General features: G+C 44.1%; 1 pseudogene across 1 annotated transcript in view; it reads left to right on the plus strand.

The window, feature by feature from the left end:
- LOC115251077 (uncharacterized) overlaps positions 1–16212 on the plus strand; it is a 37615-nt pseudogene extending 21403 nt beyond the window's left edge. The window contains exons 2-5 of the transcript XR_003889635.1: positions 11518–11603; positions 11766–11839; positions 12257–12545; positions 15612–16212. The product of XR_003889635.1 is annotated as an uncharacterized protein (transcript). The remainder of the gene's footprint in view (positions 1–11517; positions 11604–11765; positions 11840–12256; positions 12546–15611) is intronic.
- The last annotated feature ends 4493 nt before the right edge of the window (positions 16213–20705 follow it).

Raw genomic sequence — 20705 nt, forward strand, 5'->3', positions numbered from 1 at the left:
AGCCGGCAGGAAAGATCTGCGATACCTCTCCTTCGCACAGCGAGGGTGGAGCAGCTGCTCACTGAAGGAGCTGCCCAGTGCTGTCAGGGTGTCCTGTAGGGGGTGGGACGTGTTGTTCAACATGGATGACAGCTTAGCCATCATCCTCCTGTTTCCCACCACCTCCACCGAGTCCAGGGGACATCCCAGGACAGAGCTGGCCCTCCTTACCAGTCTGTCTATCCTCTTCCTGTCCCTGTCCGTGATGCTACTGGACCAGCAGACAATCCCATAGAAGATGGCTGATCCCACCACAGAGTCATAGAAAGTCCTCAGGAGTGGTCCCTGCACTCCAAAAGACCTCAGCCTCCTGAGCAGGAACAGTCTGCTATTGCCCTTCTTGACAAGGGTGTATGTGTTGTGTGTCCAGTCCAGGTTATTGTTTAGGTGAACGCCCAGGTACTGTTCACTGGTGCAGGCGGGGGGTTGTTTCGCCTGCGGAAATCCACCACCAGCTCCTTGGTTTTGCAAGCGTTGATCTGGTGGTTGTTCCGCAGGCTCCAGTCCACAAAGTCCTGAATAAGTTCCCTGTACTCCGTATCGTCCCCATCAGCGATGAGGCCGACAGCAGCAGAGTCGTCAGAGAACTTCTGGAGGTGACATGAAGATGTACTGTGTGAAAAGTCTGCAGTGTAGAGGGTGAACAGGAAAGGAGCTAGAACTGTTCCCTGCGGGACACCAGTGCTGCAGAGAAGCCGATCTGACTGGGATCCCTTCACCCTCACAAACTGTGGTCTTTGTGTGAGGTAGTCCAGAATCCATGTTGTGAGGTGGTGATCCACCCCAGCTACCTGCAGATTGGCATGGAGTTTGGTTTGATTGCATTTGTGATGTCTGATCAGGTTGGCTTTCCATCACTACTGCTTGCTTTTTCTCTTTGCGTTTATTATCCACCAACTGCAGTTTGTTTTCTGAAAGTTTCTTGATCTTGGTTTTTCAGCTCCAGCTCTTTTCTGCGATATAGTTCAACCTGATGAGCAATGTGATCAATATAAACACTCTTAATCATGTTCCCAAGACCAACCACCTCTGCTATTTTACTATGCACCGGCGGTGGCAATCCCTTCTGAATTTTAGCTCGAATGACAGACTGCTCCATTTGGTTTGCGTCAGGATCATTGCCTGTGACATTACGCCAAGTTTGTAGAACTCTTGAAACGTAGGCTCTCGGATTTTCTTGTTCACCCAATGGTTCAGTGAGGATATTATCAGGATGTATGTTGGTTGGAAACGCGTCTTTCAGCGCCCCCCAAAACTGACCTCTGTGAGCCGAAAACAGTTCAGCATCATTTACTGCAGTTGCAATGAACCGAGGCATGCCAGCCTTCTGCAAAAGGTCTTCCATGGCAGACACACCAATAAGATTAGCTAGGAGCCTTTTAATGTCTCCAACAGCAGGTTGCGTTCCAATCAAAAGTTCCTCCAGTTTCGAAATCCAGGGGTGTGCCCCTTCCTGAAGGATCGGTAGCTTCTCTAATATGTCTGACATGTTGGAGTTCTGCCAAGGTTTATACTCAAGATTTTGACCACGAACAACAACAGGAAACATTTTGTTAGCAGAGCTCTCTTTTTTTGAGCGCAAGTTGTAGTCGGAGGTGATCAGCTTTGAAAGCTTTCCCTTCTTTAACAACTTACACCGTTTTTCCATATCTTCCAACTGTTTTTCTAGCATCTTTTGAGCTTCTGGAGTTCCCGTCAAGCTAATGTCTAAACGACACTGTTCGATACCCCTTTCGAGATTTCTCAAAGAACGTTGTTTTTCCTCAGAGGAAGAACAATTACTGTCTGAGTCTTCATCAGTGTCTGACCCTGAACTGTCATCGGTCAGATCTTGACCAGACTTAGCTTTCTTTTTAGATTTGTTACCCCTCTTTTCAGCTTTAGCCAACACACGCTTAATGGCGGGATCATAACCACCTATGGCTTCATCCGTACCACTTTCATCATCGTCCTCCGGGAGCAGTGTTTTGTAGACATCATCTCGTGTTATTCTTGATTTGGATTTTGGAGTTGTTGGATAAATGTGTATAACCGTTTTTGCCTTTCCCTTTTCAACAGTTTGGTTGTCCTCATCTTTAATGTTGTACTTACCTTTCTGGCTGAGTACGGGAAGTTGTGGATAGATGTCAGTGTATTCAGCTTCTGTCTCATACGGTGGAGGGTTTTTTAGAGGAGCGTATGAGAGAAAGGAGTATTAATCTTTTCCACTAGCGCCGCTGTTTGTTTTGTGGTTCTTTCAATAACTTCTTTAGCTGTTCCGTTTTTCTCTTTTGCAGCCGCTCTCAACTTCTGTCCCTCTTGTTCAAAAAGTTGCAACATTGCGAGTTCAGTCTGTCTCTTTTCTGCACGAGACTTCCCCCTATTTCGTTTTTTCTCATTTGCCTTGTAGGCGGTAACAAGTGTACACATTGTTTGAATCACATCAGGGTTGAGGGTACCTTCAACCGTTGTTCAATATCTGGCCAACACTTGTTCCATTTCTTTGAGACCTCTGGTAGGCCTTTAATAAGGGGATTGTTTTTCTGCACCACCTCAATTGGGGTCATGCGTTTAAATGCTTTACTCTCCACTTTTGACATTTTGCTGTAGCAGTTGTCTTAGGAAAGTATGGTATATAAATTCCAAACCTTAAAATGTAAATGCTTAGTTTATTTCACTTAATGTTTAACTAAAATGCAAAACCATTAATTGTTTAACTGATAAATACAAAAAGAAAATAAATTCAATTAACATGGAAATGTAGAAATATAAAAATATGAAAGGAAGCAGCAAAGCAAAATTATAATAAAGAATTAATAAAGAAAAGTGTGTAAATAAAGTTAAAAAGGTTGAAGAAATTTATTAATTGCTTATCACTTTCAAACAAATCTGATCTGACTCTAAACCTGTCCAAATGAGCTGCAAAACAATCGCTGTAGATGTTTGTCCAAAAGATTAGGATGTGTGTATATATAAAATTTCACTGGCCTTAGTGCAAGACCGTTATGTCGCCACCAGTAGATCAATTCCTCCTCTCGTCTGTCCCTACTGGAGTCAAGTTCAGATGCATCAAAAAGTGTAAAGAGGAAAAAGAAAAAAATTCAATAATTCATAAACTGTTAAACTCCTTCAAGAAAATAAAAAGTGCACAATTCTTGAACACTATCATATATTATCAACAAAATTTGAATTAGTATGTTATTATCATTGTTTTTATCAAAGTACTATTATTATTATAAACAATTATCAATATTAAACAATCATTTAACAATCATCTATAAACAATAATCAGCCAAGTAGATAAACCTGTTGCATTTATGCCCCAGCATATCTCTTAAAATTCCAACACGCATTAAACAATTCAACGCTGATCGATAAAGGAGAGAGAAAATGTGTGTTCCGTTTCTTCTCCTGATAAAAGCTGTCACTTTAGAAAGTGAGAAAGGGTTGAGTGGGGAGGGACTCTCCGCCTCACCACTAGGGGGAGCCAACTAGCTCCACCCCTTGAAGTCGAGAACCACTTCCTGTTCACTTCCGATAGTCGGAGTGTGAACATTTGTTCTCACTAGCCCCGAGCTAGCTGCTGGTTGCAGGCCCAGCACACAGCTGCACAGTGTGAGCCACACCCTGAGATCCAAAAGATCCAAATTAACCAACAACGAATATAAATAATTTTTCAAAATCAATAGAAATAAAGTTCTCCAAAGATATTACATAAACATGTAAACCTGCAAGAACAAACTTCTATATTTCTCAACTTTTCTTGATTCACCACTACTTCAGCATACATGTATACGTGTGTGTGGGTGTGTGTGTGTGTGTGTGTGTGAACCTTGCGGTCCTGCTGGATCACACCCAGTTTCCTTGTCTCAGCACAGAATTATATGATATTCTTCACTACCAGGACCACCCTTAGGTCCTCATCAAGCTTCAGATAAAATCTCAATCAATCTATCTGAGGTACAAAAACGATTTTTCCTTTATTTCTTAGAGTTTCAATTAATTACACAAGTCTTTTTGACAACAACTATGGGAAGATCCCCCAAAGGTCACTCAAACAAGGACAGAGGGAGAGAGAGACATGAAGAGAGAGAGTGAGGAAAGGGGGGGCTACACAAACGCACTTACAGAGCTCAGAATCCAATCACGCACACCCAGGCGCCACACACACATACAATCTGCACATGCAGATTTATCCTATTTAGACGTCCCGGCACCGCTACCGTAAACTACAGTTTCTCGCGACTGCCCGCACTAAATTTACATCCCTGAAATCAATCAATCAATCAATCAATCTTTATTTATATAGTGTCTTATACAATCAAAATTGTTTCAAGGCGCTTTCCAGAAACCCAGGGCCAGAGGAGAGGAGAGGAGAGGAGAGGAGAGGAGAGGAGAGGAGAGGAGAGGAGAGGAGAGGAGAGGAGAGGAGAGGAGAGGAGAGGAGAGGAGAGGAGAGGAGAGGAGAGGAGAGGAGAGGAGAGGAGAGGAGAGGAGAGGAGAGGAGAGGAGAGGAGAGGAGAGGAGAGGAGAGGAGAGGAGAGGAGAGGACAGGACAATACAATGGGTCAGCGGGGCCGGAGGTCATCATGCAGCTCCGAAGGCGGCGATACCTGTAAATAAATAGAGAGGGGGGGGAGCAGAAAAACTACACAGGAATCATCATAACTAGTCTGCTTGATGAGGAGGAGGAAAGGAGAGGAGAGGAAACCATGACCCAGTGGGGTGACAGAGGCCTGTCAGGTGATCATGTTTCCGGACCCCGGCAGCCTCAGCCTATAACAGCATAGCTGAGATGTGACCTAACGATTAGACGACCCCCTAAGTATGATAATTTTTCTGTCTATAATAGTAACTGGAACTACAGAATTAACAACAATAAGCTTTTTCAAAGAGGTAGGTTTTAAGTCTAATCTTAAAAGTAGCGATGGAGTCAGCCTCCCGTACCTGGACAGGGAGCTGGTTCCGTAGCAGGGGGACCTGGTAGCTAAATGAGCTGTTGTGGATATAGCCCAACACAATACGACTGTCTGTGAAAAATCTGACTGCTTGCAACTCTATATCCATTTCAGACTGGATCACTTCTGCTAGCTCGACTGCCAAGACTGCTGCGCACAACTCCAGGCGTGGCACAGTGTGCATGGGGTAAGGAGCTAGCTTTGATTTTCTCATCACAAACCCGACATGCCATTTTCCATCAAAGTCCAAGGCACGCAGGTAGGCTACAGCCGCTATCGCTATGGTGGAAGCGTCTGCAAACACACATAGCTCAATCCATTTACAACATGACAGAGGGACTGGAATGTATGCTCTCTGCATGCTAACCTGTTCAAGTTCCACTAAGGAGTCAGTCCATACCTTCCACTGAGTTTCTTTCTCTAGTGAAAGAGGTGCATCCCACTCGTGCTGCTCTGAGGTAACATCTCTGACCAATGCTTTCCCTTGGATCGTTATGGGGGAAGCAAATTCAAGGGGATCATAAAGACGGTTTACCGTGGACAGCATGCCTCTGCGAGTGAACGGTTTAGCATCCCTTGACACTTTGAAGGTGAAACTGTCGGTTTGGAGTTCCCAGCTTAAACCAAAACTCCTCTGGAGGGGCAAGTGGTCTGCTCCCAAATCTAGGTCTTTAAAGTCACTTGTTCGTTCTTCTACAGGAAAGGCCTCCATGACCTTTGTGCTATTTGAAGCTATCTTGTGAAGTCTTAAGTTGGACTCCGCCAGCAGAGCCTTGGTTCGCCACAGGAGATCGATAGCATCGTCCTCCTTGGCCAGCGAGGCGAGTCCGTCATCAACATAGAAATTTCTGAAGACGAAATCAATCAATCAATCAATCAGTCTTTATTTATATAGCGTCTTATACAATCAAAATTGTTTCAAGGCGCTTTCCAGAATCCCAGGGCCTGACCCCAGACAAGCAACAGTGGCAAGGAAAAACTCCCCTTTAACAGGAAGAAACCTTGAGCAGGACCAGGCTCATGTAGGGGGACCCTCCTGCTGATGGCCGGCTGGGTAAAGAGAGAGGAGAAGGGGGAGGACAGGTAGAGGATAGGATAGGTAGGAGAGGAGAGGGGTAGAGGAGAGGAGAAGTAGAATGAAGGGGAGGAAGAGGAAAGGAGGAGGAGGGGAAAGAGGAGAGGAAAGGAGAGGAGAGGGAGAGGAAAAGGAGAAGGAGAAGGAGAGGAGAGGAGAGGAGAGGCACAGAGCACAGAAACACACACAAAAAATATGATGCACAATCACTTCAGCGGGGCCGGAGGTCATCATGCAGCTCCGAGGGCGGCGATACCTGTAAATAAATAGGGGGGGGGGCAGAAAAACTACACAAGAATCAGCATAACTAGTCTGCTTGATGAGGAGAGGAAAGGAGAGGAGAGGAGAGGAGAGGAAACCATGACCCAGTGGAGTGACAGAGGCCTGTCAGGTGATCATGTTTCCGGACCCCGGCAGCCTTGGCCTATAACAGCATAACTAAGATGTGACCTAACGATTAGACGACCCCCTAAGTATGATAATTTGTCTGTCTATGATAGTAACTGGAATTAGTAACAATAAGCTTTTTCAAAGAGGTTAGTTTTAAGTCTGATCTTAAAAGTAGAGATGGAGTCAGCCTCCCGTACCTGGACAGGGAGCTGGTTCCATAGCAGTGGGGCCTGGTAGCTAAATGCTCGGCCCCCATTCTACTCCTGGAAACTCTGGGAACCACAAGTAGACCAGCATTCTGAGAGCGGAGCGGTCTATTGGGCTGATAAGGTATCACTAGCTCCTCCAGGTAGGATGGAGCTAGGCCTCTGAGGACCTTGTAGGTCAAAAGAAGGGTTTTAAAAATTATTCTAAATTTAACGGGCAGCCAATGAAGCGACGCCAGTACAGGAGTAATGTGATCTCTTTTGTCAATACCTGTCAGAACTCTGGCTGCAGCATTTTGGATCAACTGGAGGCTTCTTAAAGAGTTGTTTGGACACCTTGATAATAAAGAATTACAATAGTCCAGCCTGGAAGTAACAAAAGCATGAATTAACTTTTCAGCATCAGGCCGCGTCAGTAGCTTCCTGATCTTTGAGATGTTCCTCAAGTGAAAAAAGGCATTTCTAGAGACTAATTTAATGTGTGAGTTGAAGGAGAGATTTTGATCAAAAGTTACTCCTAGATTCCTTACAGAGAGACTAGATGTTAATGAGATACCATCTAGAGTGATCATGTGATCTAATCTATCCCTGAGAGGTTCAGGACCAAACACCATGACCTCAGTTTTTCCTGAGTTAAGGAGGAGGAAATTTGAAGACATCCACGACTTTATGTCTTTAAGACAGGTCTGGAGCTTCACTAACTTCTCTGTCTCCTCTGGTTTCATGGATAAATAAAGCTGAGTGTCATTGGCATAACAATGAAAATTGACCCCATGCTGCCGAATAATGTTTTGGATTGGTCCAAGTACAGAACCTTGTGGAACCCCATGGCTAACCCTACTGTATGAAGAGGGAATACCATGGACATGAGCAAACTGGTATCTATCAGATAAGTATGATCTAAACCAGTCTAGTGCTGTCCCTTTAATCCCAATCACATATTCCAGTCTATGTAACAGGATGCTGTGATCAATTGTATTAAAAGCAGCACTGAGATTCAGCAGAACCAGCATAGAAACTAGTCCATGATCTGAAGCTATGAGAAGATCATTAGTAACTTTAAGAAGTGCTGTTTCTGTGCTGTGATGAGATCTAAAGCCTGACTGAAACATCTCAAACAAGCTGTTCCTCTGCAGGTGCTCCAGTAACTGAATCACCACCACCTTCTCAAGAACTTTAGAGATAAAAGGAAGGTTGGATATCGGCCTATAATTTGCTAATACATCAGGATCTAGTGATGTTTTTTTAAGCAACGGCTTAATCACTGCCACCTTGTAGGACTGGGGTACATAACCTGACACTAAAGAACCATTGATCTGGTCCAGGATAGAACTGCCTATCACTGGTAAAACATCCTTCAACAGGTGTGTTGGGATGGGATCTAAAAGACACGTGGTGGTCTTGGATTTCTGAATTAGCGATGACGCCTCAGAAAAATATATAGGGCTGAAGGAGTTTAAGGGCTCGTTGGAGAACCTGTATGTTCCCACAGTCAGCACATCTGGTGATGGTCCAGTTGTTGGGATGGCCTGGTTAGCTTTTTCTCTGATAGCTACAACTTTATCAGTGAAGAAGCTCATGAAGTCTTCACCACTAAGGGAAGACGAGATACGTGGATCTAAAACACTGTGACTCTTAGTTAATTTGGCCACAGTGCTGAAAAGAAACCTGGGGTTGCTCTTATTTTCCTCAATTAAAGAAGAAAATTAAGCTGTTCTAGCCTTACAGAGGGCCTTTTTGTAAACTAATAGACAGTCTTTCCAGGCTACATGATAGCTGTCTATTTTACAGGAATGCCACTTCCTTTCCAGTCTTCGCACTTTCTGCTTGAGGGTCCTGATATGTGAATTATACCAGGGGGCACACCTCCTCTGATTTACTATTTTCTTTTTCAGGGGGGCAACAGAATCAAGCGTGATTCTCAGTGAGGTTGCTGCACCTTCAGCAATAGAGTCAACCTCAGCAGGGCTAAGACTATAATGACTGATCCCTGGGGAAACACACGGTGGTCCTGGGATTAGCACAGGGATCACTTCCTTAAACTTAGCTACAGCATTATCTGAAAGACATCTGCTATAGTAAGACTTTGTTCTGAGGATAGAAGAATCCTTAATCATAAATGTGAAAGTGATCAAAGAATGGTCTGACAGGACTGGGTTCTGAGGGAACACTGACACATGTTCTACCTCAACACCATAAGTCAGAACTAAATCTAGGGTGTGGTTGAAGTTATGAGTTGGTTGGTTTATCTGCTGGAGGAAACCAACTGACTCAAGTAATGAAATGAAGCCATTTCTAAAGCTGTCATTTACAACGTCTACATGGATATTAAAGTCTCCAATGATAATGACTTTTTCCGTTCTAAGGACCAAGTCAGATAAGAAATCAGAGAACTCAGACAGGAACTCTGAATGTGGCCCAGCAGGGGGCCGATATACAACTACAAACAGAAGTGGCTTTTCTGCCTTCCAGTTCAGATGGGTGATGCCAAGAGTCAGGCTTTCAAATGAACTGGAGCCATATTTTGGTCTAGGATTAATTAATAACTTGAAGTGATAGATTGCTGCCACTTCCCCTCCTTGACCAGTAACACGAGGAATATGATAATTAAGATGGGTAGGAGGAGTAGCTTCATTTAAGCTAAAGTACTCCTCCTCCTAAAGCCAGGTCTCAGTAAGACAAAATAAATCAATGTGATGATTCGCTATCAGGTCGTATACTAACAGGGATTTACACAAAAGAGATCTAATATTTAACAGTCCACACTTAATTGTGATATTAGTTTCTCCAACTTGTGCTTTAGTATTAATTTTAATAAGATTATGGTGATTGACCGCTCCCCTGCTCTGTGCTTGGTGAACTTTTAACCATGGAACAGAGACTACCTCTATAGTGTTAAATATGTTATTGTTGGTGGATGAGGGTTCTATGGAAGCAGCTGAGAGGTGTGTAAGTCTACAACTCTGCATCCTGGTCTGGACCCTGGATTGTCAGGTCACTTTGAGTCTAATAAAATTAGCCGACATCATTTTTGCGTAGTTGCACACCGACTCTATGTTAATTTTGGTGACCTCCGACTGACGAAGCCGGGTGTTGTTGGCTCCGACGTGAATAATAACTTTACCAAATTTACGTCTCGCCAGTGTGAGAAGAATTGTTGTTATTGCTATTATCATTAAAATGCTATGATGAGTAGATTTAGAGTGTTTAAGGAATGTTGTTAAGAAAAGGAATGTGTGAATGTTTAAACTAAGTGCTGGAGCTGTTTATATAACCAAAACTTAGAGGTATCCTGTTCGATAAGACAAGGAGGTCGTAAAGGTGGGAAAAGTAGATAGGAAACAAGGAATCATGAGGTCCCGATTGACATAAATCTTGTGTGCACCAAATAAAAGAGGCGAGCGAGCAGCAGACGAGCAGAGTTGACAGAGGAAGCTTGAACTGCTGCTCGGCTCTCCCTTGCAAGGACTCCAGTTGTTTGCGTGGTTTGTCTGAGTCTTAACATAAGAACAGCGCAGGTGACAAACTTCACCCTCACACCAGCAGCCATAAATTTGCTTCTATGTCGTCCGCTCTAGCCCCCGGAATGCACTTAACTATGGTCGCTGGAGTCGGCTTCACGTAGCGCAAAACAGAGTCGCCATTTACCAGGGTTAGTTTCTCAGCGGGTGTGGTGCCGAGTGGGGAAAAACGGTTAGCCACGGGAAGCAGTTGGTGGTGCACCGTGGGCCTCTGTTTTGGGTTACGCTTCCTGTGAACCATTACCCAGCCGCCCTGGCTAGCCGGCTGCTCAGCTGCTGCCGGGGGACCGCTAGCTGAAGCTACGCTAGGCGGGTCCGCAGCAGCTAGCTTCTCCTGGCTACCTGATGCAACTCCAGCTAACTCCAAACTGCGGAACCGCGTCTCAAGCTCGCTAAGTCTCACCTCCATAGCCGTAAATAAGCTACACTTTCTGCACCTATTCCCTTCACTAAAGGAGGCAGAGGAGTAACTAAACATTTCACACGCTCAACAGACAAAGACACCGGGTGAAACAGACGGTGAGGCCATGCTAATGCTAATAGTCAGCGAAGCCCTGTATTTGTTTAATATGGGTTGTTTCTCACTGTTGTTATCAGAAGCTCCATCCGTGTGCCTTTTTTAATCACCGGCTTTCACCCACGGAGCGGAATTACGACGTGGGAAACAAGACGCTCCAGGAATGGAGGCACTGGCTGGAGGGCCCAACCCAACCATTTATCGTATGGACGGACCACAAGAACCTCACATACCTCCGGAACGCCAAGAGGCTCAACCAGTTCGCCTCCAAGCCAGGGGAGATGGACCCGAACCCCATATTACCCCTCTCCTGCATCCTGGGGGCCGCATCCTGGCAGGTGGAGGAGAGAGTCCACGAGGCCCAGCAATCAGCCCCAGATCCGAGGGGAGGTCCTGCAAACCGGCTGTTCGTCCCGGTGGCAATGCGCTCAGAGGTGCTGCACTGGGCCCACTCTTCGAGATTGACCTGCCATCCAGGAGTCAACCGCTCGTTACACTTCCCTCTATGGCCCGGGACACCAAGGAATACATAGCTGCCTGCCCCTTATGTTCTAGGGGGAAGGCCTCCCATCAGCCACCGGCAGGACTCCTCCAGCCACTGGGAATTCCCCAACGGCCGTGGTCGCATATCGCAGTAGACTTCATCACCGGCCTCCCCCCTTCCCAGGGTCATCAAGTCGTTCTCCCCGTGGTCGATCGTTTCTCCAAGTCGGCCCACTTTATTCCCCTACCCAAACTCCCGTCAGCAGCTGAGACTGAAGAGCTCCTGGTCCAGCATGTTTTCCGCCTCCATGGATTACCTAAGGACATAGTATCCGATCGTGGTCCACAGTTTTGCTCGTAGGTGTGGAGGGCCTTCTGTTCGGCGCTGGGAGCTTCAGTCAGCCTTACGTCGGGGTACCACCCACAGGCCAACGGGTAGGCAGAGAGAACTAACCAGAGCCTGGAGGACACCCTAAGGTGTGTGGTGGCTCAAGATCCATCCTCCTGGAGCACCTACCTGCCGTGGGTGGAGCCCACAACTCCTTGGTCTATGCTTCCACTGGTCTGTCCCCCTTCATGGCTTCCCTGTGCTACCAGCCTCCATTATTTGAGGGCCAGGAGGAGGACGTTGCAGTACCGTCAGTGCAGGCCAACATGGCCGTTGCTGGACGGTGTGGAGGCAGGTCCGCACGACTCTGCGGACCTCTCGTCGTTCTCAACTACAGGCCAATCGACACAGCTCCCTCCTATCGAGGTCAGAAGGTCTGGTTTTCCACCAAGGACCTCCCACTCTAGGTCGAGTCCCGGAAGCTTGCTCCTCGCTTCGCGGGGCCGTTTGAGGTGGATCAGATGGTAAACCCCACAGCCGTCCGCCTGAAGCTTCCCCCAGCATTGAAAATACACCCATGTTCCATGTTTCCAAGGTGAAGCCAGTCGCAGAGTAGGACCTGGTTCCCCCGTCCGATCCTCCACCCCCTTCCCGCATTGTGGATGGAGGTCCTGCCTATTGACATTGATATGTTTTTGAGGTTCTTTGAAGGTGCTCTAAATTTGATTTGATTTCAATTTGACTCCTTTTTGTGAAAAAGTAAACTCAGTAGGTATGACTGGAGGCCAAGCAACTCTGCAACTTCAGAGGATAATGAAGGTTTTGGAGACTGGACACACCAAAAGAAGCAGCAGATGCAGGAACTCAAGCAGGGAGGCGAAGATATTCGTGAGAAGGTGATCATGATCAACAATACCACAGAGTCTCTGCTGGCATCCAGCACCTTCTCCAGCTGCCAACACAGTCCAGGGCAGAATGAGGAAAACTGGAGTGAGGGGGAGACAGAGAAGAGTAGAGAAGAAAAGGAGGAGGAAATTCTGTGTCAGAGTGTGAGGAGAAAAGAGGGTGTGAGAGAGAGAGAAGGTGATGACCCAGAGGATGGAGGATGTTCAAACGTCAGATTCAGAGGTAAGAGAGTTACTTCAAATAATTCCCTTCAAAGTCTGACCTTTAGTCATATGTGTAGGACTTAAAGTCCATGTTAGAGTAAATTACTCCAAACCTCTCAGCACAGGTTCAGCTATGGTAAAAGGTCATTGTGGTCATCCGTAACATGTGACCGTGATGGGTGGTCAGTGGGACTGGCAAGCATGAACACAAAGATATAAACAACAGCTGTGGTAAAGTTTAGTGGCACTTTTCAGAAATCTAAGAAAACAAATTTGTTAAAGAAAAAGCAAATATTCATTAATTACCAATATATTCTGAAATATTATTGAGTGGACTCAGATGACTGTCAACAGGAAATCAAACTCCAGGATTCACCAAGGCTCCTGTGGCCAATGAAACCAGGCAACACGGCAACACCCAGGTGTGTGTGTGTGTGTGTGTGTGTGTGTGTGTGTGTGTGTGTGTGTGTGTGCGTGTGTGTGTGTGTGATTCATGAAACACTCAGTAGGGTTTGGATTAGTGTGTGTTGGACAGGAGACACTCACCTCAGAGAATGAACTCTCTTAACTAAATGAAGGTGACAGAGGCTTGTTCATCAGCATTGTGTTTGCAACTGTGATAATGGGGAGTGTGCATGCGTGCCTTCACCTTCACAGCATGAGTGCATTGTTCCATCTTATCATCAGTCTTTGGCAGGATTTTAAAGCTGTTACCAATTCAAACAAATACACAGTTAGCACACACTTACTGTGTGTCTCAATACACACAATCTATGTACTAGTACACGCTCACTGTAAACAACTTGTATTGTTTCATTTAATTTAATCTTTATTTATATAGCATCTGTTACAATCAAAATTGTCTCTAACTTTACGGAAGCTGTACTACGCACGATCATTGTATCAAGTATAAGGGTCACACAAGAATAAGGGTCACATGACCATGCCATAGACCTGGAGTTTTATTGACTGATCAGCAGCAGTGGGAACGCTGCATCAAGACTTTTCTAGTAGCGGTGGATGATGTACCCATCATTACATCTGTATTGCCAGGCAAAAATGTCCTCTGTCTTCAATCAAGATACAGTCTTGAGTTTTTCTGCTGTTAAAGAGAACGTGGCTCGTGGCTGAACGTGCCTTGCTTTTCAAGGTTTATATTGTGTTTTACAGCACTTATCTCATAACACAAATGGGTTGATGTCTGAAGAGACACAGCAGATGGAGACAAAGCAGTTCGTGAATTACTAGGCTTGTCTTTAACACAAAGGCTTGGATCCAAAATGCTACAGCTAGAGTTCTGACATGAATCCTGTACTGGCTTCTCTTCAATGGCTGCCCATTAAATCTAGAATGGTTTTAAAATTTCATCTTCTGACCTACAAGGTCATCAGAGGCCTAGCTTCATCCTACCTGGCGGAGCTAATGACACCTTGTAATCCCAGTAGACCGCTCTGCTCTCAGAATGCTGATTTACTTGTGGTCCCCAGAGTCTCTAAACTAATGGGGCTGAGCATTTAGCTACCAGGGCCCCCTGCTGTGGAACCAGCTCCCTGTTCAGGTATCAGAGACTGACTCCCTCTCTACTTTAAGATTAGACTTATAACTTTCCTCTTTGAAAAATCTGATAATACAGTAATTCAGTAATTAATAATCAAATTATTAAGATAATGTCTTAGTTATGCTGCTACAGGTCGAGGCTGCTGGGATACAGAAACATGATCACCTGACAGGCTTCCACCACCCTGCTGATTCATGGCTTCATCTCCTCTCCCCTCCCCTCCTTGGGGTCAAGCCCTGGCTCTCTGTAAAGAAGGGGTGCTCATTACGTCGATCGCGATCTACCGGTCGATCGCGGAGGTAGTACTGGTCGATCACGGCGTGGCATTAAAAAATATCAGCCTATCATTTATCCCATCACTTGATTTATATACAGGGCAGCCAGTTAGATGACAACTGAATTTTACATTCAGGTGACCAATCAAGCGCAAACAACGGCGCTAAGTGCAGCAGAACTTACGATGTCAGCCCGTTACTTGATTGAACAATCCCGTTACTTGATTGACATACAGGGCAACCAGTCAGAAGCGCTAAGTTATTCAGCGAATTACCTCTGATTTTAAGCCATCGCTAAAGCTTATGGTCATCAAAATGAATGAGGGAGCGGGACCAAGTAAGAAGACAAAAACATATCACTTTCATACGGAATAGGTAGATCACTTTGACTTGGTCATTTTGTAAGTAGCTTGCATGCTGAAAAAATGTGAGCACCCCTGCTGTAAAGCACCTAGAGACAGTTTAGATTGTAACAGATGCAGATAAAGAAAGATTGGATTGAATTTAATTTAATTTAATTAAAAAAATCTATTCTAATCGTGGGAATTGAGTCATATTATATCTGTTTTAAAAAGCTGTGTCCTACCAACTACTTGCGATGGATGGATGGATGGATGGATGGATGGATGGATGGCAGTAACCCATTCCTTGTTCATTCCTTCTGTCGAGAGAGTTCGCATAACTCCCTTACCGGCGTCTCTTTACTTGGCTGCCCATTAAATTTAGAGTAATTTTTAAAATTCTTCTTCTGACCTACAAGGTCAACAGAGGCCTAGCTCCATCCTACCTGGAGGAGCTAGTGATGCCTTATAATCCCAATAGACCGCTCCGTTCTCAGAATGCTGGTTTACTTAGCACATTCAGTGAATTTTTAAACTTCTAAAAAAAATAAATCAGAAGCTCTGAAAATACAGAAAACATGAATGCTTTAATTTGATTGGAGTCTGAATGACTTTAAGACATTTTTCTGAGGATCCACAAACATTAACCATCCACGAACATTAACCATCACGCAAATGGAGATGAACTTTAAACTTCCCACAGTACTTTTCCACAGTGAATTTTCAGACCTGCACATTAACTCTGAAGACATGCTTGTTCCAGTTTTGGCCTGGTTCCACATGTATAGCAGGACTTTAAGTAGCTGCAAACCCCCGTGCTGTTCTGTTAAAGTCTTTTGGTTCCTCGTCTCTGCCTTTGCATCCAATCAGGGCCATTTCAAAAACGGTTGAAATTTTTGTCACTGGCCTCGATGCTGCTTCTTTAAGCTTCTTTGCATCAAACTTTGGGCTAAAGAGCAACACAGGAAGTTTGTACACAAAGGATGGTATCTCCTTGATGTTATTTTCATCCTTTGTCTCCTGTTTTGTCTCAGTTTCACTTTGGCTTAATTCAATCTGGTGCATGATGTTCTCTTTAGTAGCAAACATTTGGAACAAGACAGCATCCCACATCTTGGTTGCCTTGGCGGGAATATTTGTTTGAGTTTCCTGAACAGCAGCTTTGTTGCCAGAGTTCTCACCTGTCTGCTCCTTCCCACCGTGACTCTGCTCATTAGCCTCTGTGTTGAAGTCTGTCTCTGGAAATTTGGGCTCTTCTTGCTCCACCACCATGTGCTTCTTGAGTCGGGACCATCCACTGACTTTAGATTTCATGCCCATTGATTTCTGGGTGCTTGAGAGATTTGGGAGGGATTCATTTTTGCTTTTTTGTTCTGCTGCAGATTTGTTCACCATAGTGGTTTCCTTTACATTACTTCCTGACAGTTGAACAACAGCTGAATTCACAGACAAAGCTACACTTGGTTTGGGGACTTCATGTGTTGTCTTTTTCAGAGATGGTTCTGTTGTCTCCTCATGATATTTTGCTTTTTGTACCGCATTCAGATGATCCTGCTCATTGCTCTTTGCCAGAAAATGTTTGATATCAGGTGTTTTCATCATTGCTTTGGTGACATTTGGAGGTAATGTTTCTACTTGAGTGGGAGATTTTACACTCTGAGCAGGATTTTTTGTTGCTTTGTGGAAGTGCGTTTTTTCTTGTGTAGATAATGCTTGTACCTCTTTGGTGGTCTCTTGTGTGATCACAATGGTAGGAACCAACTGTTTGGCCACAACTGTCTCATCTTTTAGATGTATTTTGTCTCTGAGTAGTTCTTTGAATGTAGACATCTTTCCCATGCATTGTACCTCCATTTGTGGTTCTTCACCAGCTATTTGACTTTCTTTTGGTTCTTCTGTGATACTTTTGATTTCATCATCTATTTGTACCTGAGAGGTGGAGAAACCAAATGCTGGAAAGTGTGTTTTAATTCCTCCATGAGCTGCATATTCTGCTGGAGTCAATCCACGGTAGCCACACTTTGACTTTTGATTATCTTCTGTTGGAGTTTTAGGTCTTTGAAAGGCTACAGGCGATACACCGGATGTCGTGTATGTTGGTGTCTTTGGTCTTTTATAACCTGGTGATGTGGTCATAAGTCTGGCTGCCTCAGATGATGGAGTTTTTGGCCTATGACAACCATTGTAGTATGATGTAGTTTGAGACCTAGACAGCTGAGAATCTGCTGGTGTGGCTGGCTTCACGGCTCCTGTCAGATCAGGCTCTGATTTGGTGAGACTTTGATGGATGGGTGTAGCTGCAGGTGTCATATCAGAATTAATATCCCCATTTAGTTCTGCTTCATTGAACTTGAACTCAGCAACTGTTTGAGTAACAATATGAGATGTTTTTGCCCTCGCCACCTCCACCACGGCCGGTGAAACTGCAAATAGTAGAGGATTGGGTCTTGAGATTTCAAATACTGGTGTTACAGCTCGAGTTATATGTTTAGCTGGAGCTTTAGGTCTTTCTGTTCTAAACACTTGGAACTCAGAACTTGATGTTTTAGGCTTTATTTCAAGGGGTGAATGGATTCTTTTTGTGTCAGCATGACGTTTGTCTCTTATTTCTGTTGTACCTATTTTCCTTTCAAAAGAAGGAATTTTTTGAGGATCTTGTCCCAATAAAAGAGTAGACTCTTGTTTGACTATTGTTGGTGTTTTACTTGAAGTTACGCTGCCAATAGCTGTTAGTCCTGCTGAGTCGTACACTGGCGATATCTTAGAAGACTCATAGTAGGATGTGCTCGCTGTGTATATTCGAATTTGAGGGACATCAAACATTGGTTTGGGGAATCGTGATGGTTCTGTCGCTTTGAATGTAGGACGTGGACTTTTTGGTTTGACAAGTGGTGTCAACACCGTAAGAGGACAGGTCAGACCTTTCACCCCCATTGCTGGAGAAGTAGACACACCCAGGCTGGCATGTTTGGGCTCTGCGGCTGCATCTGAAGCAGTGGGCATACGGCTATAGACATCAACAACGGCCTTTTTCATCTCCACACCTTGTACTGTTTTACCAGGCAACTCTGGTGCAAATATTCTGAATGTTTCTAGCTGTGGTCCCAGGTCTGTAGAAACTGTACTCACATTCTGTGAGCATGATGGTATCACCATAGTCTGAAGTGAGAATATATTTGTTTTCTCATAATTGGCACGGTGTGGGTAAGGTGAGGCCACATGTTGGTATAGTGGTCTTACAGTGATCCGCGGTGGTTGGTGGGGGTTATCCAGCCTGAATTGTGTCTCTGGAGTTTTAGGAGGAGTGGAGCGGTCACTGTGCTCAAGATCAGGGCTCGCTTCATCCACAGGTGAAAGGCTTGAGCGGAAATATGTAGCAGTCTGTGATCCCTGAGCAGAGGTTTTTTTCTTGGCATTTCTCTTGAGGAGTTTCTGAAGTCTCATATTGTCTTTTCTAGGTTTAGGCAGCAGAGGTGGTGGATACTGCTGAGAAAATAGGCCCAACTGGGTCACAGCACTATAAGCAAGAGCCATGAGTGCATCTGCACCCTGAGGACAAACCAAAAGAGAGAAGGACAAGAGGTCAAATTCAAAGTAAATTTCAAAGAAAATTGTAAAATTTTCCATCTGGTCATAAAAATCATTTTTCTTTTGAAAAAATCAAACTCCTACCTCTTGACCCTTAATTCCTAATCCCAGTCCCCTAATGCCTAAAATTTAACAAGTCGTAACACCCAACCTAACCCGAACACAGGCAGCATCACATCAAACATCATTTTACAGCATCAGGATTTTTTTTATGATACTAATTATGTTTTAAGTGAAATAACCTCCAAAATGTATTACTTTTTTTTAAATTATACATATTAATTTTTCACAATTTACAATTCCTTTGTAGATTCTTGTAACTCCTAAGGAGGCTCACAAAACTAAATCAATGATGTGGAAAAGCTTCAAAAGCAGATTTTTATTCCCTGTTTTCAGTTGACAGCAAGCAACATATTTTTGTTCTACAGAGTTTTATATGATATTGTTTATGATATTGTTTTCTCAGAATTTCGTAATAGTCATTCTGGATGTCTGCTTTTACCCTGTTCACTCAAAAGATGGACAGCTAACTGAGATGTACATGAATTAACTTCATAAAAGCTTTTCTCATTAAAAAGATTAAATTTTTTGTGAGTTTTCTTTCTGTTGTTATTTGTTTAGATAGAAAAAAACACTGTTGAGTTAAAACAGAATTCCATTTTCTTCTGAATTTAGGCTGAACCAAGAATAAAAGCTCCTTAATATAAAATCCTCATCACCAAGAGTAAATTGTAATGATGTAAATATTAATTTGTTTACAGTGAAAATGTGAAGATTATGTGATGACCTCACTTCATACTTTAGATGCAATGTGATGTCACTATTGATGAAACTATTAACAAAATTGAGCCAGGTGGCTCCTCCCCTTCACCAGCTTGAAACCCCACTGCTGCACTCGGATTGTTTGGACTACTTTGTTGTGATTTGTGGAGCAGGTAGTTACATAGTAGTTTGTGATCGATTCTCAAAGCTTTTATGGACAGTAGGGGGCCACATAGAGTTTTTTCCACTGTCCTCTCCTTAGACAAGCTGCTGACTGTTTGGGAGAAAGATCGCCTGTAAAACAACAATGTTTCTGTTCAGAATTGCTGATACAACTTCCATCTATCTATCTATCTATCTATCGCATCTGTTACAATCAAAATTGTTTCTAGGCACTTTACAGAATCCCAGGGCCTGACCCCCAACAAGCAACAGTGGCAAGGAAAAACTCCCCTTTAACAGGAAGAAACTTTGAGCAGGACTAGGCTCATATAGGGGGACCCTCCTGCTGATGACACCACTACCCACTGATATCTGAGAGATTCTCAGAAACTTAACATTGATACACACTGAGTTGATAGTAAGAAAAACAGATGAATACACGATATCATTATCAATATGTTTGTTTGCAATGTTTGCAATCAATCGATTTTTCCTTTGTGAGATTGCCGACATGGTGTAATCTGTAAACAAACACCGTTTCAGTGCCCAAATGTATCATGTGTCACCTCAGGAAAAGTAGAGTGGTATGGGTTGATTTGAAGCCCCTCCCACCTCTTGTCACAAGAGCTCACTCCTCCATTTATGGCTCTGGTAGTTTTGGTATGTCGAGCGCCTTCAGGGCGGAGTTAAAAGAGGAAAGGATAATAATAACCCCATAATGAAAAGCCAGCTGTTCCATAATCACCTCTCAAGTGAACCAATCCACCCAAAATGTCAGCAATAGTTAGTAGTTTCCAGAGGATTTGTGCTTTACACACACAAACACAAAAAGAATGGAACATACCAGGTGAGAAGTTTATGCTGATGTTGTGCGCTGGCTCTAGGTGGGGGTCTCCTGTCCAGAACAGGAGAGAATATTGAAGCTTTTTCAAATTTTTAATCTAATTTACACTCCACAAATGCGCTCCGTCAAACTAGTGTGTGATGCCAAAGGATTTACGTATAACAGAGCCTCTCTCCCACTGCTACCCATAACCCCAACAGTTTGCTAGCTCAGTATCTGTAAAATATAATGCAAATTTATGGTATGTTTACCTGCGGACTGCTGCTCAGGGCGCGGCCGGCCAGCTACTGACTGTTCCCTGCCTGGAGTGTCAGTAAGCAGATTTGTGTAGAGACCTACTCAACCCCCCTTCCTACAAATGCAAGGATGAGAAGCCATGACAGTCCAAAAATAAATCCTGAGCCCTACAAGCTGTTCAGACACTGTGATCGAGGTGGGATGGTGCAAGTCAGGAAGAGCCACAGAATCTTTAGCTGCGCCAATCCAAAAAGTGGAGTCCAAAAGTTTTTTTTTAACTTGTAATTGAGGCCTCCACAGAGCTTTGATGACAACAGAATTAATTTGATGTGA

Source organism: Takifugu rubripes, chromosome 9, assembly GCF_901000725.2.
Source record: "Takifugu rubripes chromosome 9, fTakRub1.2, whole genome shotgun sequence".
NCBI lineage: Eukaryota > Metazoa > Chordata > Actinopteri > Tetraodontiformes > Tetraodontidae > Takifugu > Takifugu rubripes.